This window comes from Solea solea, chromosome 16 (genome assembly GCF_958295425.1).
Source record: "Solea solea chromosome 16, fSolSol10.1, whole genome shotgun sequence".
NCBI classification, from domain to species: domain Eukaryota; kingdom Metazoa; phylum Chordata; class Actinopteri; order Pleuronectiformes; family Soleidae; genus Solea; species Solea solea.
In genome coordinates this window covers 8289179-8309281 of record NC_081149.1, presented here as the reverse complement: position 1 = coordinate 8309281, position 20103 = coordinate 8289179, and the positions used below count along the sequence as shown (strand labels likewise).

Sequence of the window (20103 nt, the reverse complement as noted above, 5' to 3'; positions counted from 1 at the left end):
TTGCACATGTACAACGGTTAGCATTAATCTGCTGCACTCCTTCCTGCGTGTTGCTTTAATAGACGTTTTTGTTTTTAATTATTATTATTTATCTCGTCCACTTTCCACATAGTCTCAACCACCTCCCCTCCCCTTTGTGTCCTCCCCCCTCAACCTTTACTGCCCTGGGCCTGTCCCTGGACAGGTTTCAGCATATAAATTTGAAAATGATTTGTCCTGCCCTCTTAATAATAGATGAGAGAGCAGAGTCAGGGTCCCTTCAATAAACTCCGTCCTCGCTTTAATTAGTGAACAAAAAAACGCCAGCCCTGCTGAGGACTCTGGCTTTGGCTCTGTGTTAGTAATTAAAACTGAAACCACCAAAAGGAGAGGAGAGGAGAAGGCTCTATTTTTAACGGGCAGGCTGTTTGGTGCCGAATGCCCGTATAAGGTTCTGCAATAAAGAGTGATAATGAAGGTGTGAGACCTCTGGGGGCTGACTGGGCGCTCGCTACAATGGCTGCTCTCACACCAGACTGAAATACAGGGAGCAATTAGAGGAGGCAGTGCATAGACTGGCCACCAGAGATTAGTTAACACCTCAGGAGCTTCGCTTCAGGACAGGCACATGCTTGTTTTCTTTCTCCCTCTTTTTTCTTTCAAGATATCACACTAAAGGCCTTAATGATGAGATTTATTTTATTCAATTGTCTTCTTGGACGCATTTTGTTTCAAGTGGTCTTGTTGCAGGTTGCGGCCGTATAGAAGGGGGCCTTTGATCTTTTTCAGATTTGTAGCCCCCCCCCCCCCTTAAAACGCTCACATATAACATAAACTGTCACATAAGCTATTTTCTCCACATATGGGTTTAAACACTATGACAAGCACTGCCTGGGTTGGAAGAGACCTTAAGCCCAAGAACCAATCAAGAGGACATTGTTAATGGAGGCCACATATAAGCCGTTAAGCCAGTATATGCATAATGTTATTTAATTGGAGTCATAAAAAGCCAATTAACCCCCTCCCCCCCTTCATTCTCCTTCCCACTCTGTTTCTCTTTCTCTATAAAATCCCAGTCACTGTGTGTGACAGAAATTTGAGCAGGCAATGCTATTATACACATTTGCATTGATATAACTGTGATTGCTTATTTTAAAGCCATTTCAAGCCGTGAATTCTTGAGATCTGAAACGATCCCCGCAGCATTCAGATGTGTATCATTTTTCTATATATAGCCAAATAACAAATGGATGCTATTGAAAAAAATAAAATATTTGTGAAAGGTGAGTGGATCTGTTTGATCAGTCCTTTCTGCTTCCCCATTCTCTGGATATAGGGATTCTGACAATACATTTTCTCCCAGGAAAATAGCAACAGTGGGTTGCAATATTGGATATGTCAGACTCGGGCCATTTAAATTTCAATGCCAGTAAAGTGGGGGAAGCAGACACTGTTAAATATGATGCTTGAATGAAAATCTAAACCCTCCAATACCTCTAAGCAATGTAACTCAATGAGATGAATTAACTGTAAATGCCTCATTCTCTGTGTGAGTGTCTTCCAATTTAAAATCTCATTATTCATATAAGATCCTGAACAAGGTGACTCTTAGGATAGATCGAATAAGTGAAGATAATCTTACCGGACAGTTTTATGCAAATAGGGAATGTATTGAATCAACTATGAGGAGAATGGGGAATCAAATAAGCTAATAAAGTAGAGTTAGGATGAAAAAAAACACCATGAATAATGTTTCTTCCCTATCTCACTCCTGCGCTTATGCCACTGCCTGCTAAGTTGCAAAGTGTATTAATTCAAAGGATGCTGTCATTTAATATGCGTTCTCTTTAGTAGTTCTGTGAAAAAACATTAACTGGCTCTTTCAGTGACGGCTAACCAGTGAACTGTTTCCATCTCTGTTGCCACAATCTTTAAATCATCATTTTTTCTCCCCTTCCAAATGACTGGCAATGACTTTTCTGTGATTAATACCTCATTCCCACTGGTCAAAAAAGTGTGTAATCCCAGGTTTAAACTGTTTGACTGCAACACATGCTGTTTTTTATCGGTTCGGCATTAGTGGGAACGCAAGGCACTATATTCATTCATTCATTCATTCAGTGTCTTCCGCTTTATCCTTTACATGAGAGTCAAAGGAGCCAATCCCAGCTGACATAGGGCAAAAGGCGCGGTACACCCTGGACAGGTCACCAGTTCATCACATGGCCAACATATAGACACGAACAACCATTTCACCTTCACATTCATTCCCGCTGTCAGTTCAGAATGTCCAATTAACCTCTGCATGACTGTGGGAGGAAACTCGTAGAAAACCCACACACACTGCGGCCAAAATTGAGAAAAAGGATCTGTAGGCTACCGCCAACCTTCTTGGGGTGAGGCAACAGCGCTACTATGTCACTGTGTGGCCCAGGAACGCACTTTTTATTTTTTATTTTTAGCCGTTACGCAAAGTCCCGAGTAATTTCCAATGTAACGCTAAGACACACACATCTTCCGACTGTTAGCATAGCAGTTAGCCATGAAAGCTTTTACTGTAACAAATCTTTCTTTTTACAATGTAGAACAGTTTTATTTTTATTTTACTTAATTTTATTAGCGACAGTGGTGCAAATTCTCACATTATTTCTGGCACAATGCTAATACACACATTCATCCTTGAGCCATTAGCATAGCTGTTAGTGTGAATGTTTTTAGCTAACGTTACAACTTGTTTATTCCACCTTTCCTCATTTTAATAGAAAGGAAAAGATACAAAACACCACCGTGTGGTTGTTTTTACATGTTTTCTTTCTTTATCCTCAACACAAGAATCAAACCGAACAATGCCGAACTTTAGATCATATAAAAGTCCTTAAAAAAATGCGTTAATCTCCAATTTTGCAAGGACATTTTTAAAATCTCAATATTCATCCTTTTAACTGGGCTGCTCATTGCTCGTGAAGGTAATAACAGCTCATATCATTGCTCTTTACCAAGGCTTACACATGTAGACTTGAGACAGTGGACCTACTAATAAACATTTGTTGGAAAAGTCCATCAGACAGGGATTGATTACAAGCCACCCTATTCAGGCCTGCGCAGGTTCTGCACACGTTCATCCATAATTCATAATATAAATAATGTAACATTCATTACAAAGAAAATATGAACTTTGGCTACGGTTTGTGTTGCTTATATAAAGTGAGCATACTCACTGCTTTAATTTGTTCCTCACCCCGAGAGTGACCTCGCATGACAAAATGCAATAATATAATTATATAATAACCAGGCAGACAAAGCTTGTAGATAAAGGAACTCTGACACGGCCCTGCACGCTATTAACAGGAGAATGCATTGTATTTATTAACCTGGAGGATTAACCTTGTCTATATGTTAGACGTCTTTTTGTTATTAGAACTGCAGCTTCGACTGCGTTTCTCAAATGAACTCAAATTATTTGCTCTCGTCTTGTCCAAATAGAGAATCTTACACTTACTTCCAAAGCTGAAGCAATTTTACCACTAAAAGAAGTCTCACGAGGGAGTTTCTTTTTTCTTTTTCTTTTTTTGGTGTGGATTTGCAAGATTTATAGCAAAGACAGCTGTGTGTCAACAGTTCTGAGGCTATGCTGTAGCCTCCCCTCCCTCCCCATCACTCCACATTAGGGATCCTTTGAACATAAGTATATTTCACTCCACGTTGGTGACATGCCGTGTGAATCTGAGGATGTGAAATTACGCACATTTGAGCACAACAGTGGTTAGAGGGAGATAAGGATGGAAGAGGAAGCTGGGAATTATAAAGGAGATCACAAAAAATTATGTGCGATGTATTTTATGGGCTTGAACTAATTTCCTGAGAAGAAAAAAACGTACAGTTTTGTTCGGTTTTAAAGGAGCCTATACTTTGCTAAGTTGGTGAACATGGTACATTGTGTGTTTGTACCATAACCTCTTAAATCTCCTCTGTGGCCTCATCATTCCACAAAAAGAACACAAATATTGCTCAAGAGACTGTGACAAAGGAAGAGCAGCGAAATACTGTAACTACCTGACTTTCCACATGAGGGAGTCGCTGGTGTGAATCCCTGCTGACATAGGGCGAAAGGCGGGGTACAACCTGGATCAGTCGTCAGTCCAGTGGTCAATTTAGAGAGTCCAATTTGCCTAATCCCTATGTTTTTGGACTGTGGAAGGAAACCAAAGAACCGGCAACTCCACTGGCAAGCTAATGATCCTACATCTCACTTAATTTTGCATTTTCCTAAAGGGTCTTTATAGTTTCTATCACAAGTTTTAGACCTTTTTTAATACAGCGTGATGTTCTTTATGTAAATGATGGTCTAATTTTGAGTAAAATAGATGATAAGGCATATAGCAATTCACATTAATCATGGCCCTTTAATCTAAAGAGAGAGTCCATGAGAGGCGGTCCAAAAGAAAACATGTGAAGAAACCCAATGTCCAATAAATCTAAAAAATCATTTGGATAGAATTATAGTTTGGATGGAATCTTCTTTGAAGCACACGTGTAACAGTATACGAAGGCAGCAGGTGCCTATTAATAAAGTAATCAAATGATTGAATCACATGTTCTGAAAATAATAATACAAAAAAAAAGTGGAGTAAATTAAATGCAAGTAATGAAGGTGAGTCATAATAAAGGTAAACAAAGTCACGTGGTTAAAAACAATATACCTCATATACTATTATGGCATGTAAACATTTGCAAAGTGAGAAAAGCATTAATGAATAACATAATACAAAAATAATACTGTGTGATTGACAACAAAACCTCCAAAAACAACAACATAGCGATGTAGCGATGGACAAACTACAAACCCAGAGGCAACAAAACAACATGACGACCTGTGGTGAGACAGAAACCTCTCCTTCCTCTCCCCTCATCTATCTCCACTACACTGATCAGCTCCATCTGGATCACAGTGGCTCATGCAGCTCATGCAGGTCCACACACATTAGCCCCAACATCATGGCTTCACATTCTGCAGAACATTTTCCACAAAAGCGTCGCTGGCACAAATCTTCCGCGCTGACACTAATGTCTGGGCCTCGCTCGTCACACATCACAACACTGTACCGTGAACTTACGCGGTGTGAATTGCAGCTGGCTGGCCGGCCTGTTTGATTTGATGGGTTATTATTAAACACTTCTGTCAATAAAAAGCGTGGTGAATGCTAATTTCCAAACCTTCCACCAATAACCGACCATGAAACCAGTGCAAATTAACCTCTAAATGTCATGGGAAAAGCCAGTGCCCCGGCAGTCACTGTCTGTGCTTCAGGGTAGGGGAAGCTTAGTCTACACATGGATGAATATAGGATGTAAGGATTTGGCATATCATAAGCTAATAAGTATTTCTTAACATTATGGAAATGCATTAAAATAGGTGAAAGGATTTGCTGGAGCATATGATATGCCATCCACAGTGGCCGGTATGGATTTAGTCAAATCTACTGCAACAACAAGGATCATCACCGTACCGTCATTTGATGCTTTGCATGGCTGTTTGAAGTCAATAGTTTACATGTGATGGGAGTTCCTGGCTGGCTCGAATCACTATTTTGGTTTTGGTCCATAAATACCACAAACATCATGGCATATTACCTGAATGAAGGTTCCATTGATGTCCAAATACTCTAGAAACTAATTTCCAATGTCCAAATAGTCAAAAAAAAACAACAACAAAAAAACCTGTTTACGGGTTGTGAGTTGCTGGCTGGTTCTATTCACTATTTTGGTTTTGATCCATGAATACCATAGAAAAGACCAAAAACAATTTATTCTTATATTACCTTATAATAAGTGAAGTGACAACAATGAAGCTTTCATTGTACCCTAGAAAAAAAAGCTAATTATTGTATTAATTCAACCAAAACTAAACATTTACATTCAGAAATTGTTATGAATCAAATTTCAGAAAGTCAGAGCTGGACTTGAATACAGGAAGGACATGAGGAGCATTACTAAACTGGTGACTTTATTTCCAAGACTTAATTAAAAAATATTATAATGTGTCATTTATACTATTTTTTAATTTAATTATACTATGTGGTCCTGGTGGCAGCATCAGCAGCACAGGATCCCTCTTTATCGTGATTATTTCAGCCTTAGAGCCTGTCACTAACAAGGACCCTCACCACCATCACAGCTCAGGGAAAACTGTCCCTTAGATGACATCGACAAACACACACAAAACACACACACAGGAGTACAATTACTCTACCGAAAGCAATATCAATTATGTTATGTGTAATGTTATTCAAGCAAAAGCAACACGAAACTATAAATACTGACCCTAGTAAACTACCGGAAGTTTGCTACCACCCCTCCACTATTTCTGACATGGTATCTCCCGGAACCTTTAACCTGGCGCTCATTTGAGTCAGGACTGGTTTGACCCACGCACACAGGAAAGGAGATACGGCACAGGTATGTAAATTGAACACACTTTACACCAACAAACGGTGACGTTTCAATTAAGCATTTATCTTAGGTTGAATTACAATGAGATTATTTTAATTCTGCAAACATAATTAAATTGTTGTGTCTCATGTGGCTGGAATTTAATCCACTCCAAGTAAGAGGCTACAGCACTAGCACACCTTACCACATTATAATTTTTTGTTTTAATTAGTGTTTAATTAGTTAATATATATGTACAGTTTTGTTCTCCAGTCATGGCCTACAAGACTGTGGTTGAAAATTGTCCCAACAAAAGCACTATTTCCCTCCAAATACAAAAAAATAAACTGCAAATGCCAAACTATTAAGGCTAATTCACTGATGTCTTTAGTGATTTACTGATATTTGTTACTAATTACAAAAACGTAAAGACTAAAGCTGTAATTAGTTCGAATTATGAGGATATTAATATGATGTAGACTTCACCTAACTCTCTGGAGACTACATTAACCCAAATCCATGTGTGTGTGTGGATGTAGGCAATACCAATATGATGCGATCTAACATTAATTAGGACAGATCCAAATATTGTTATCCAAATATTGTCTTTCCATATTTCCTGTATGTTTCCTTTTATGAAACTGCAAATGTCTCCCATATGCACGAAATAAACTCCATGTAACTAGTTCCAAACATGTGGATATGTGTAATATTATAATATAGTGTATAATTTCCTAAGCCACCACAGGGGAAGGTGTGGACAAAAAAAGTTCTTTAATGTGCATTTTTCATGTTCAGTAGTACAAAATTATGAATTCATAGTCTCTTAAGTTGTGCTTTTAATATTGCTTTGTATTCATGAAAAATAGATTTGCTTTCATACAGAATTATGTATGCTCACAGAGAATATCCAGTTAAATAAAATCCATTAGGGCAAAACGTGAAAAAAAAAAAGAGGAGGATTGAGGCAAAGTCTGTGGTTTTAATGCAACAAATCATTCGCCATTAACCTCACCTGTTATTTTATGGTAAGCAGGGTCTGTGTTATTTTAATGATAACACCTAACACAAACCAATCAGGTGAGGATCTGACTGCAAAACAGCGACACCGTGACCCCCGATCCATTACATCCGCTACTTTTGACACGCTGCTTTAGAATGGGGCTTTTACATTTTGCATTTGTGATGTTTCAGCTGTTCCAGGCCAGACCACACAGCGGTGATGATGGAGAAAGCAGCTCCTCGTGTACGATCTCACTCTGTCAAGACGGGTCACTGTACCACACAGCTCATTCAACTGCAGATGATACGCTAAGTCCCGCGACAAGAACCAACAAAAGGGGGGAAATACAACTGTGTAAGTCCTGTAAGAGCTGTAAGTCTGTGTCCTTTTCACTGCCAATATGAACAGAAATGTCAACAGTGGCCGGCTGTCAGCATCTTGGTATGCCTGAGATCATAATGCTCACCTAAATCCCTGACTGGGCACCAGGTAAGGGCAACAATGTTGTCTGATAAGCAGATATACATTTACTGTCGTCGCCAGTGTCTTGATTATCACTCATAACTTATACCAAAACAAACTCGACTTCAAAAGTCATCAACAAAGGCTCACGTATGCTTAGCAGCTCATGTCTATATGGGAAAAACACACCAAAAAAGTACAAATAAGAAATATTCAGTTGTTTATTATGCCTTGACATTTGAAAAATAACCAAGTATCCCCCTTTTTTTAATGTTAACGTTCTCTTCCAAATGTGGCTTCTTTTATGATGTGCTCTTTATCGGGGCTCAGGACTATCCATTTATTTGCAAAGCAGATGAGAGTCTGCGGCAATATTATTAAATTTCTTTGCATAAATTGCTCATTGGGATTCAATCGAGCCAAAGTTTGTTTCCCTCATTCACTTTTTTTTATTATTTTAACTCTGAGAATATACAAGTACAGTGCAGTCTGAGATGGTTTGCAGCAGGGAAGTTATTAATTTGTCAGATATTGAGATTGTCCCACTGGTATCACAATGATGGCAGGAGTTGAGTCGGAGGGAAAATCAATCCAGAGTGTGTGCTTTCTTTGATGCTAATTCTTTTGTCGTGTTGTTACAAGTCGTAATGTTCCTGCCGCTGGAAAACTGAGTGTGGATCATAGAATATAATATACTGGAGGCTTTTTATACTTTTGATAAAAATAATTCAAGATTGTACATGGGGATGTTTCTCTGTGCAATTTATGCTGACATTTAGCGGCACTGTTTGAAATGAAAAGGTTATTTCTCCGGAAATCTGTGATATTGTGTATTTACTCCTCTATCGGGTTATCTTGGTAATTTCCTTTCATTGCCGTTGTTCAATTTGTGCAAATCCCACTGCATGTTGAGAGTCTGGTGACAGCAGTCATCACAGGCACACGAGTGCAGAGCGGCTCACGCGACGAGTGTGTGATCACTGCTCACCTCAGGATTCACGGTTGTTTTAGTAGCTGTGATGCATCACGGTGCGCACCCATATGTTTGGTTTCAGCATGTAAAGAGATGCGGCGGTAATAACTGGCCTGAGATGAAAAAAAACCACGTATGCAAGTAGATGTGACTGAAAAGTAATGCCAAAGCTACACAAATACATTAAATAAAATGGTGAAAACGTTAGTGGTCATTCAGAAATGACAAACCAGCTAAAACTATTGTTCCAAACTGTTGGAAAATAAAACTACGTGGATAAATCCTCAGAAAAATGTGGGGGTGTATTCAATTCCTGTAATTCTCTTGGTTTGAAGTACTGTCAAGGCAATTTTATTTATATAAATCACTCAAGTTTAGCGGATTACAAACAAAACATCTTACAAAGAGAGGGAACATAAAATACAGAATGTGAAACGTAGAAAGAATTTGAAACAGAAGCTAATAGAGAGACAATAACCTTCACCTCAACTGGTAATACAAATATATGTATTAATGAGGCTGTGGGTTGTTCTCAGATGCAGGTCCAGCATAAGGAAGGGGAAACTCTGGTCATTAATATTTGCTGTACTCAAAATAGAAGTGCAAAATTTGAGTAGGAGTAGTTGGTGCTTTAGTAGAGTACGTGGGACCCTGGGGCTGTCTAGACGAGTTAAAAACAGCTTTTGTGCCACAGACAGACTTTGGAAAATAGGAGCTTAAGTTTACCACAATTATTTTCTGCTCCAGTCACAAAGAATCCTGTGTGCAGGTCTCTGAAACAGGGGAAGCTCATTTCAGGCCCAGTTATTTATACCTAAATTCTTCAATTGAACAACTAAAACAAGGAAACATGATAATTATGTAAAACTGAAGTGCTACAGTAGTGTTTTTATTTGTGTATTTATATGTAGAAATGAAAATGGTCAATATCGCCGAGCAAATAACACACAACGACCAGCTATTTGTCTACACAGACACGCAGAATCCACACAGGACTGAGGCAGAAAAGGCTCCGCTGTCGTGTATGTTTCTGCAACGCTGCCGAACAAAAACTGGCTCCGCCTTTCACACAGTTCCTCCAATCATTATGCAAAATCCCACTGCTCCATTGACTCCCAGAGAAGCTGAGCTTCCGTGGAAGTGGCAATTTTTGCCGCATTTGTCCAATCACCGCAGAGCTCACCGCAGTGCAAAAACCCTTTTCTGAACTGTTTATTGTGGAGGCTGCTACGGGAATACGAAAAATCATGTAACCCGATCCGTCATCCGTGATAAACGGCCAATTCTGAAGGAACGAGCGACACGTTCTAATCGCGTTCTAGCGTATGTTTAGTGTTAAAATGTAAATACAACACACTTCATATTTTGACCACATTTTTAAGAGGAAGCTGAGCTTCCCTTGCTGTCTTGGAGCAATCGCCACTGCTTTGCACACACATGCACACAGAGGCACAGACGGGCTGATGCTGCACAAATCAGCTTGCTAAAACACCCTTGTTAACATTTCAAACCTACACGATCATAAAAGGTGATGCCAAAGGAATTTTGGACTCCCCGCTCCTTCTCTAAATCACACACACCCTGTGATTTGCAACTCCAAATCTGGAGCATAAATGGGGCTTCATGGCGAAAACGTGAATCCAACTTGAATAGATTTTGAATTTTAAATGCGAGATCAAATGAAAATCACACAAAGGCACCAGCAAGTGGAATTGAAAGTGTGATACAGATGAGGGGAGTGTTGGGGTGAGGGGGGGGGAGAGGAGTACGGATGAAAACAGGATTAGACTCCACAGGCCTGGTTCCCACAGATTGCCTGAAAATGGGGAACAGATTTAAAGCAGGTACTGTGTGTTGACAGGTTTGGGGCCTGTTTTATATATTTATTTCTTTATTTATTTTTCCACACATTCAGACATTTCCCTTCCCTCCCCCCCCCCTCCTTCCTTCCTTTTTTTTTTTTCCAGCACGTCTTACACGTTTAACTAGACCCATGTCAAAACCTGTTTACATGTCATGAAAAGAAGCGGAACATGTTCAAATCGGGTAAGCCACTGAAGAAGAAACTTGGATGATTTGACAGTTTGAGTCTCTTTAATGTCGCTGCTGCTGCTGCTGCTGCTGGCGCCTCTAAGCGTGCGGTAAAACAAATCATACGCAGTCTCACCGCTGCTCTGCTGTTAAACAATGTTGTAATTGAAGATTAAAAATAATGTTATTTCTATGTCGAGGTAACCCCGGTCTGCCGGTGCAGAGGCCCGTGTTTTTGCGCCCTGATTTCCTCCGACAAATCAAACGCGAGCTGTTTGCTCAACGTCCGTATGTCAGCAAGTTTGAGATTAAACTGTTTCATGTTTAATGGGATAAGGAGGAACATCAGCTTCTATCCAATCCTGGCCTCAATTGAGTGTTTTTAATGCAATTTGTCAACTCCCTCTGCTAGTGGGATTTGTTCCATACTGTTAGATGTGGAGTCAATTACACAGTATCTCTGAAGAGTATTTTGCTTGAAAGATTGCTCATCTGGCAATATTAAAGCTACTTAGTGTATGTTTGGCTGGAGTGAAGGAAATACACTTAAACAGGTTTTTTTTTTTTTTTTTTTAAATCCACTTGTGGTATTTAAGAAATACAATTTACCGGATGCAATTTCAAAACGTCTGGTTTACTTCTTTTTTTCGTCGCATCGCTACACGTTTAATATAGAAATACTATATGTGACAGTAATGATCTGGATCACTCCCCCACAAAACAGGGGAGCAAATAAAAGATTCACTTAACTCTTTGGAAATGTCCACTGTGATTAATTATACACTCAAACCAATACAAATGACTCACCGGTTAATGTTAACAAATATTCTCGCTTAAGGGCCTCCATTAATAATTTCCTATTCTTTCCAAATATTATTCTATCCACCTGCTGCGTGTGATCTTATTTCCCCACCCCCCCTTTTTTTCATTTTGTGATCATACATAATTTAGTCCTTGGCCACATCTAATAAATGATGTTGACATATGCTCTTGCAGAGAGCACTGCCTGGAAGTGTTGGTTGATAAGCTTCTTTGCATTCTCACTGGATCCAATTTTGCCCTATCAGTACAGTGAGTGTGTGGCTCTGCTCACATGGTCCACCAGGCCTCCTTGTCCTCCTCCTCCTCCTCCTCCCTCAGATGTCCCGGGGCGTCTGATTAGTGAAAACTGTTCTGATGGAGGGGGGTGGAGGAAGGAGATCTGTGTAAAATTTGTTACAATTTTTTTTTTTAGTTCTTGCACAAATGTGGCATTTATGACTTCATAGCCATCTTATGATGGAGTATTTGGGCCAAACTAAAGAGAAAAAAAGCTTTCATGTTTCAAGAATTACAGGATAAGTCGAAATATTACAAGAATAAAGTCGGAATAATACGAGAATAAAGTCGGAATATAACAAGAATAAAGCTGTAATATAACAAGAATAAAGCTGGAATATTACGAAAAAAAAACCGGCCTAAGCGATTACTCGATTCGTCGTGAAAATGATCGGCAGATTAATCAATTATGAAAATAATCGTTAGTTACAGCTCCTATTTTATCCCAATTATGGTGGTTTAATGTTTGGCGAACTCCATTTAAACACAATGGTGGACATTTGAGCTATCCATGAAGAAATATCGGGTTATCCTCATAACGCAGTAAGAATTCAGAGCAAATATTATGACATCAGGACTCAAATTAGTCTTGAACTGTGTTCCACTGCTCGACAACTTGTTTTGGGATTTTTATTTTCTCAAATACTTGATGATTATTGAAAAACTATTGTCAGAGACACACTTGCATGCACCCACTGTACGACGAGCATGTGGCTTCTAAACGTCACCCACCGGGCCACCAGGATGTGGAGATTAAAAATTGAAATTGCTTTAAGCGCTTATATCCAAATGTCCATTCTCGGCCCGAAATGAATTCTTACAGCCCAACAACTGCCGCCCCTCCTTTTTTGTTCATTTTTTTCTATCTTTCTTTGTTTTTCCTTCTTCTCTTCTTCTCCTTCTCCTTCTTCTTCTTCTTCTTCTTCCATCTCCTCCGTGGCCCCAAGCATTAGGAGAGAGAGAATCAATTCGATCAATTCCCTTCCACCAAATGTTTGTTGTTGTTTTTTTCCCTTTTTTTTTTTTTTTGCTGACCACACCTCAAGGATTAATATTTGATTAGCCTTTAGGAGAGGTGGAAAGTACTTATTAACCTTATTTGTCAATCTGTCAGTGCCACTGTGTGGAATGTGCCTTGCGGTGGGGAACGTGGGACTGGAGGGAGGAGGAGGAGGGGTGGAGGAAGGAAAAAGGGGGGGAGGAATCACTTCAGGGAATATCATGTCTTCCAGTGACTGCTCTCCTCTGGATGTTTCATCGTAATTATCCGTTTTTTAGGCTGCCGTCGCAAGCATGACATTCATTTCTGCAGTTTGAATACATCTGTTAATTGATAACGTGATATGCGGTCCCAGAGTAACGCTGTGATACGACGCTGTCGATACTTAGCCGCTGTTTCCTTCCTTCCACGTGTTTGGCCAATTATACCAAATTCTTTCCAGAATAAATAACAAGACGCCTTTGTGTGGTCACTCATTTTATTCATAATTATTGTTTGTAAACAACAACAAAAAGAAAAAAAAAATGAAGTGCGTTGCCATTCAGGTCATTTTCATTACAGTCCACGAGGACAAAGCATTTACTCATTTTGAAATTGATGAGCAAACTTCCTCAGTGTAAGCAGTCCTTTTTTTCATTAGTAATTTTAATTAAGTCTTCTGCACAACACTGAAATTGACTTTATGTATAATTGTTCATTATACATCTTGTTTTCTACAATGGGGAAATTAAGGGGCCTCAAATGGATGAATCTGAGACATGATTAGTCTTGTTCATCCCAAATGTATAATTTTTTTAATGCCTGGCGCGAGCCTTCCCTGCAAAGTGAAATTGATACTTGGTATATGAAAACATTTAATGAATTGCCAATTGTGTTGTCAAAATCAAGCTAACAGATATTCTTTGGGGAAATTTAAGGGGAGGATGCACATTTGAATGTTCACACTTTTGTAGTAAGACATTCATATTGAATGTATCTCGTTTTATTCCCCCCCCCCCCCCCCCCCCATATTTTTTATTGGCAATAAAAACTCAAGTTTTCCCGAACTTTAAAGAATAAGAGCGTCTCAGGTGTGTGAAAGCTCCGCACACACATGCACACACCATTTAAAGCTATAGTCTCTGTAATTAGTTTGTGAAACACTTTTAATAATAAAGCTGTCTGGGAAAAAAAAGAAAGATAAAAACTTGTTAAAGGGACTCACAGTTTAAAAATGGATTGTACTTAAGCATTTTTGGCTTTTATGGGTGACTTATTTACAAGAAACATTAAAATAAAGATGATTTCGTGATTTTTGTTTACTCATATTGTACCTTTTTTAAGAATTGTACCCTGAAAATTACACTCTGGACAGTGTTCTGCTTGAATTACTTGATGTATGTCCATTTATATCAACATAATACTTCTATTCCCATCTATATTTCACAGGAAAATTATTTATTTATTTTACTTAAGCTTGAGTCTACCTCAGATTTACCAGTTCCTTAACAAACGATGACTTCCACGTTTTCAGGCACTCAGGGATGTCACGCAATCCCAACATGCATTCAAAACAACGCCATATTGGCAGGAAGCCGCAATGTTCAAACTACTGTTTACATATACCATGCAATATGTCGGGCAACTTATGTCTTTGCTCGTCAGGGAAAAGGAAAGGGGAGAACATTTTACCGGATCCTCATCCTCAAAGATCTCAAAACAACGCTGCCATTAGACATGATTCCCCAAATCAATTTAATGATAAATTGTGAACTATTTATCGTCCCATATCAAAAGTAACACTTTTATTTTGAAATTATATGATCTATCATCATAAATATTTTTGTTTAAATGTCTTTTTCTCAAAAACTTGGACTTTTTTTTCACTTGACCGGCCCCTTACTGACCAAAGTGGACACTCATTGGCCCCCAGGTCATTTGAGTTTGAGACCCCTCGACTAAATGTTCTCCAAAGTAGGATGAGGGAAAGTTTATCAGAAATTTGAAGTTGTATTGGGATGTTGCAGGTCTGCGATAGTGTTTCCATACTCGTGAACAGCACCATGGGTGGATTTTAAAGGTCAGATTTATTCTGTCGCTGTGTCATGTTCTGCAATATATAATGTCCGTGGACTGAGTCACATGACATCCAGAGCTTTATTGATTGCTTTTGTTTCAAGAAAAAGTAGCTTGCTTCTGCTAATAAACTTAAGCTACAACTATACGACTATATTTTCATTTGGAAAAAAGGTGTTAAGATCCGTCTCCAGGCGAGCATTTCAGCTCTGTATCATTAGTGTAAACTGGAACCTGATTCTTTCTGTAATTTGGTAAAAAATGATGGTGAAAATTAAAGCAGGGGATTTCTATTATCAGTCCAACATCGAGGTGAAACTGAATATAACATAACAGCCCTGGAGTTTAAAAAAACAAAAAACAAATCTGGCAGCATCTTTTTAAACTAATGTAATGTAATAAAAATGCATTTTTAAGTAAAAACAGTAGAATATGTGTAACCTAGCTTTAATAACCAGCGCGTTACCTGGCTATAGTTTATGGAGTGCGACTCTTGCATTACAGTTTCAGCCTTCGGGGCTGTTTCAGCCTTCGGGGCTCTGTTGTTTCAGGGTCTGAGTCTGGTTGTGTCTCAGTGATGAACACCTCTCCACGCTCCCTGGAAGCCTCCCAGATCCATCTCCGCAAACCTCGGTGTTATCTGTGATCGTGCGCCCTCGCGCTATCGAGCTCAGTCAAAGACCATCCCATGGTTTGCAGTGTTAATTACAGATCCTTTGATGTGATAGAACACAGCCCTGTAGAGATTGATTACTCTTTGAGCTAAGTTGTCTTCCAATTACTTAGACAATTAGCCAACTAATTAAAATACTTACCCTGTGCATTGAAAAATGAAGAGGAGTGCTGCTGTGAGGATCTCCCTTGATATATGAGCTGCCAGGGATTCTCGGAGAGTCTCAGCTGAACAGTGGAAGGCCTGGTGTGCTGACTGCAGCTCAGGATAAAGGCCCAGAGTGAGACACTGCAGCGGACTGAGATAATGATGTGGATCGAGCCTTTGGAGGCGTTTATCACTTCTCGTTGATTGAGGATAAAGACGTCGGATCAGTGGATGAATCGATGTTTGACAGTCTATCATTTCACGTTTTCACCGCCCGACAAACGCCAATGTCTGAATGACGACTTCAAACATGAAGCTTTTCTCCTATTTGTCAGCTCTGTTGATGCTTTAATTTGACTTTTTATCAGTGCAGACGGAAACAAATCTAAACAATCAATGCTCAGTGTGGAGTTTTCTTCTGACAAATAATTAGACAGTTGATTTGAAGTCGCCGGAGCGTGTCTGAATATTTACATTCCAATCATTTGTAGTTAGTCTGAAAATCATCACTTTGAGACTCTTTATTTTAAAGGTCCGTGGAGGAATTTGGTCCTCTGATAAAAGAGGGGGGAAAACATTATTTCTAAGATTCTCAAGAGGCTTAAAAGGTTTAATTTAATAGCAAACACTTACTTGGTCCTGCACTGCTTTCAAAATATTAAATATGCCGCTCAGTCTTTCGCATGTCGTGGCCGTGTTTGGTAAACTTCTGTCTTCTGCAAAGTGTTGTGTACATGTGTCTGTGTGCTGCGGATCGTTTTCTGCACATACCTCAACACATGGGCTTAGAGGTCTGAGCCATATATTACCAGAATTAGATTTTTAAATTAAGAAAAAAATAGCTATGATCACTTTCCTGACAAGAAGCATGAAAGCATTATCTTCCAATCGACAGTAAAATAATCTGAAATGTTAAAACTACTCAGTTTTATTATCTGATATTGATATGATTCTTTTTTTTTTTTTACTTTGAAGAGGCGACAAAGGACTTTTGTGTCCCAATTCAAAATTCTTGTTTGGTCACTCAAACACAACAGTAGCAAAACACCTGAAGAACTCATAAACTTTCAATTTTCTGTCGAAACAAACACACAGATCCTCATCGTTTTGGACAAGAAATATGCACTTTATTCACAAAAAACATGTTCTGGTGGCTTAGAGAATAATAGAGTGAAAGCAATGCTTGTATGGAACCAATAAAAACACAAATTGTGCCATTTTTTTGCTATTGCCATTAAACTACGCAATCAGTTTTAACATCATAATGAGAAGTTTAAGCCAAAACATTGTCTATTTTATGTTTAACTCTGGACAGGTGATGTTAATCGACCTTAAAATCTCACTCACAGTCTGAAGTGGCCCATTTTCTGGCCCCTTTGTGGTTAAAATAAGTCAAAAAAAGTCCGGACGGACATTGTGAAGCTTAGGTGTTAAAGGGTTAAAATGCAATGTAAGAAATAAAGAGTCAATATAGCAACAACAATATACTGTAGGAGTCAAATTAACTCTATTTTGTTAAATCATAGCCTCTAAATGGCAGTGAATCACAGTTTCTGTTTATTCACACCAATGTGGTGCAGTCAATGTCAATAACATGGCAGTTAATCTCCAAGAAGCCACAATGGCCGTGTTTCATTTGACTCTACACGCCCACATTTCAATGGGATAAAAACAACTTTTCCTTTTTTTCCCCCATGTGTCCACGATGCGTCTGACTGAGGCCTGTCTCACTTATTGTCATGTCCCTTTAACCCCAGCTGGGCAACTCCATTATTCCCCCCTCCATTGTGATGTTAATGCTGTGTTATCTGTGCAGGGGACAAATATGCAAGGGGACAATAGGGATGTAGACATGCATTCAATTTATGCATCCATAATTGCTTTTGATGATGTAGATAATTATGTTGCACTCCGGAGAGTTTTGGCACTGCGCAAGCAAATTACTGAAAAGCCCCGACGCCTGATTTCCTGATCGACGACGCCAATGTAAATAATAAAGAAACCAAATAACTTGATGTCATACTTTTTTAGTTTTTTACTTAAAGTGTGTATTTATCACAGATACGTTGAGTGTTTGACACTTAAGTGCAAAATGCAACTGAAAATAACAGTCAGCAGAATGACTCCTTGAAAAGTGATTACACGTCTCTCTCACTGTTTTATACCTTGTGTCATGGCTGCGGTGATTTGTATTAGAAGTGATGGGTTTTATACCTCGAAGGAAAGCGACTTTACTCCAACAGTAAATGCCAACATTATGTAGGAGAACTGTGTGTGAAATGACTTGAAGGCTTCTGGTTCAATCCCTTTTATGTCAAATTGTCCTTGAGCAAGACACAGTCAGTTCTTATGTCATGAAAACACGTTAGTCCGACTGAAATCGAGCTAGTCTTAGTCAGACTAAGATACCTGGATAATGTGATTCATAGTCCTAGAATGGGTCAGTAAGATAAACACTGTAAAGCACTTTGAGTTGTCCAAACAAAAATACTATATAACAGTAAATTCAATAAATTCACCATCTACAGCAGGGGTGTCAAACGTATGGCCCGCGGGCCAGAACCAGCCCACCGGAGGGTCCAATCCAGCCCTCTGGATAAATTGTGAACTTTTTCAGTTCCAGATACCTGTGACCAAATGTTTTGTCCCTTTTGTAGATCCACTGTGATCTGTAAGTAATGCACATGTGTAAATGGTAAACTTAGGCATGATATTGTTGAAATTGCACCAGTTGAATTTTTCTTGAGAAATCTCAGGTTCTCCCCCTGATCTACAGTATTTGTTCTGATCTTTGAAAATGTGATATGCTGTGTACCGACAGCATCTATTTTTAGGTATCTATAAAATGTTTTTACAATTCTTATCTTAGTTAAAACATGTTTTTTCCACTAGGTACTGTATGTAGTTGCAATAATTTAGTGATTTAACACATTTCTGGACATGTTATACTTTACCCTAGAGTAAAATTGTGTTAGTAAAACTGCTGATTCGATTCACGAGTTGCCATCTTTTCCTCCTGCTGCTTCATTCTACGTTTACTGATGTGATGCAATGACCTTACTTAAGCTATGTTATTACTTATTGCAATGTACGTCCATGACTATAGCTTTCCAATGTGCTATTGTGAACCCTTCCTGGTGAACCACACACGTCTCCTCTCCTCCATTATCTCCAAAGTGATGCTCATAACTTCCTCAGATGGTGGTGTGTCATAATAAGCACCCCTGCGTGGAAAAATACCCCTATTGCAAGAATGTGCATGTTTATTGTGCACACAGTGGGGGTGATTTTCACAGCATCAATGCTTACGGCACAACATGGGTGCTTAGGAAAAGGACCAATGTCTTTTACTGGTGTTTTTATTGCATAGACGACAACTAATACATCTGGAATCTGGTACTGTAAGTAACACGAGGCTGAGTTCCTTCTTACAGACAAGTGTTCCTATTCTCTAAATCTCCTCCCCCGTCCTCATTAGTGTCTCCTGTTCCCTCCTGCCAGTTTTAACTCACAGGAGTGTGTCTGATTGAAGTTGCCCGGGCAGGTTGGATCGAAAGATCCCCTGCGATTAGAGGGTCAGCGGCAAGTCTGAAAGATCAGACTCTCCTTCCTTATCCTCTAATCACACACTATATAAAACAATCTTAGCACCACTTAACCTGTGCAGGAGCCCTGATATGTCTTGGCATGCTCTGTCTATATTAATCAATCTACTTCAGACCTTCATGAGATCAGGGATGCAAATGTGTGCAAGAGCAAGGTTCCATTTCCGTTCCGTTTTTTTTTTTTTATTACTGTTCAGGGCTGAGATGTCAAATCCATGGAGCTTAAAACGATCAATGGCAAAAAAAAAAAAGAACAAATTAAAGTAATTACCGACTACGTTGACTTCTGTTATATATACAAATGTGTTTCAACGTTACTGTTTCAGTGCACCTTCCATGCAAAATCACTCTGGTGTCAAACTCTGTTAAATTTGTCATTTTCCTTCTCAGTGGAAAGCTGCAATTTAATGATACTGACAACACAATTTAGGAAGCAGAACAATCTCAACTCCTTTTTGTTTCCCAATGACAGCTGTGCACTGTCGCTCGTATGGACTCAGCTGTTGAGGGACGTGATAAACATGACAGAGCTGGAAATGCACTGTCAATTACCTCTGTTGACAGAATAGGATCGGAATAGGATGATTTTATGATCTCTTATAATCGCGTACAATATACAGTAATGCAGATTTTCAAAATCTAACTGAA

The 20103-nt window shown here is 39.1% G+C and overlaps 1 long non-coding RNA gene across 1 annotated transcript in view; it reads left to right on the top strand.

Annotated features, from left to right (window-relative positions):
• Positions 1-6394: 6394 nt before the first annotated feature.
• LOC131474852 (uncharacterized) overlaps positions 6395-20103 on the top strand; it is a 66824-nt gene continuing 53115 nt past the window's right edge. Inside the window, exons 1-2 of the long non-coding RNA XR_009242475.1 lie at positions 6395-6435; positions 7603-7765. This is a non-coding gene — a long non-coding RNA (uncharacterized LOC131474852). The remainder of the gene's footprint in view (positions 6436-7602; positions 7766-20103) is intronic.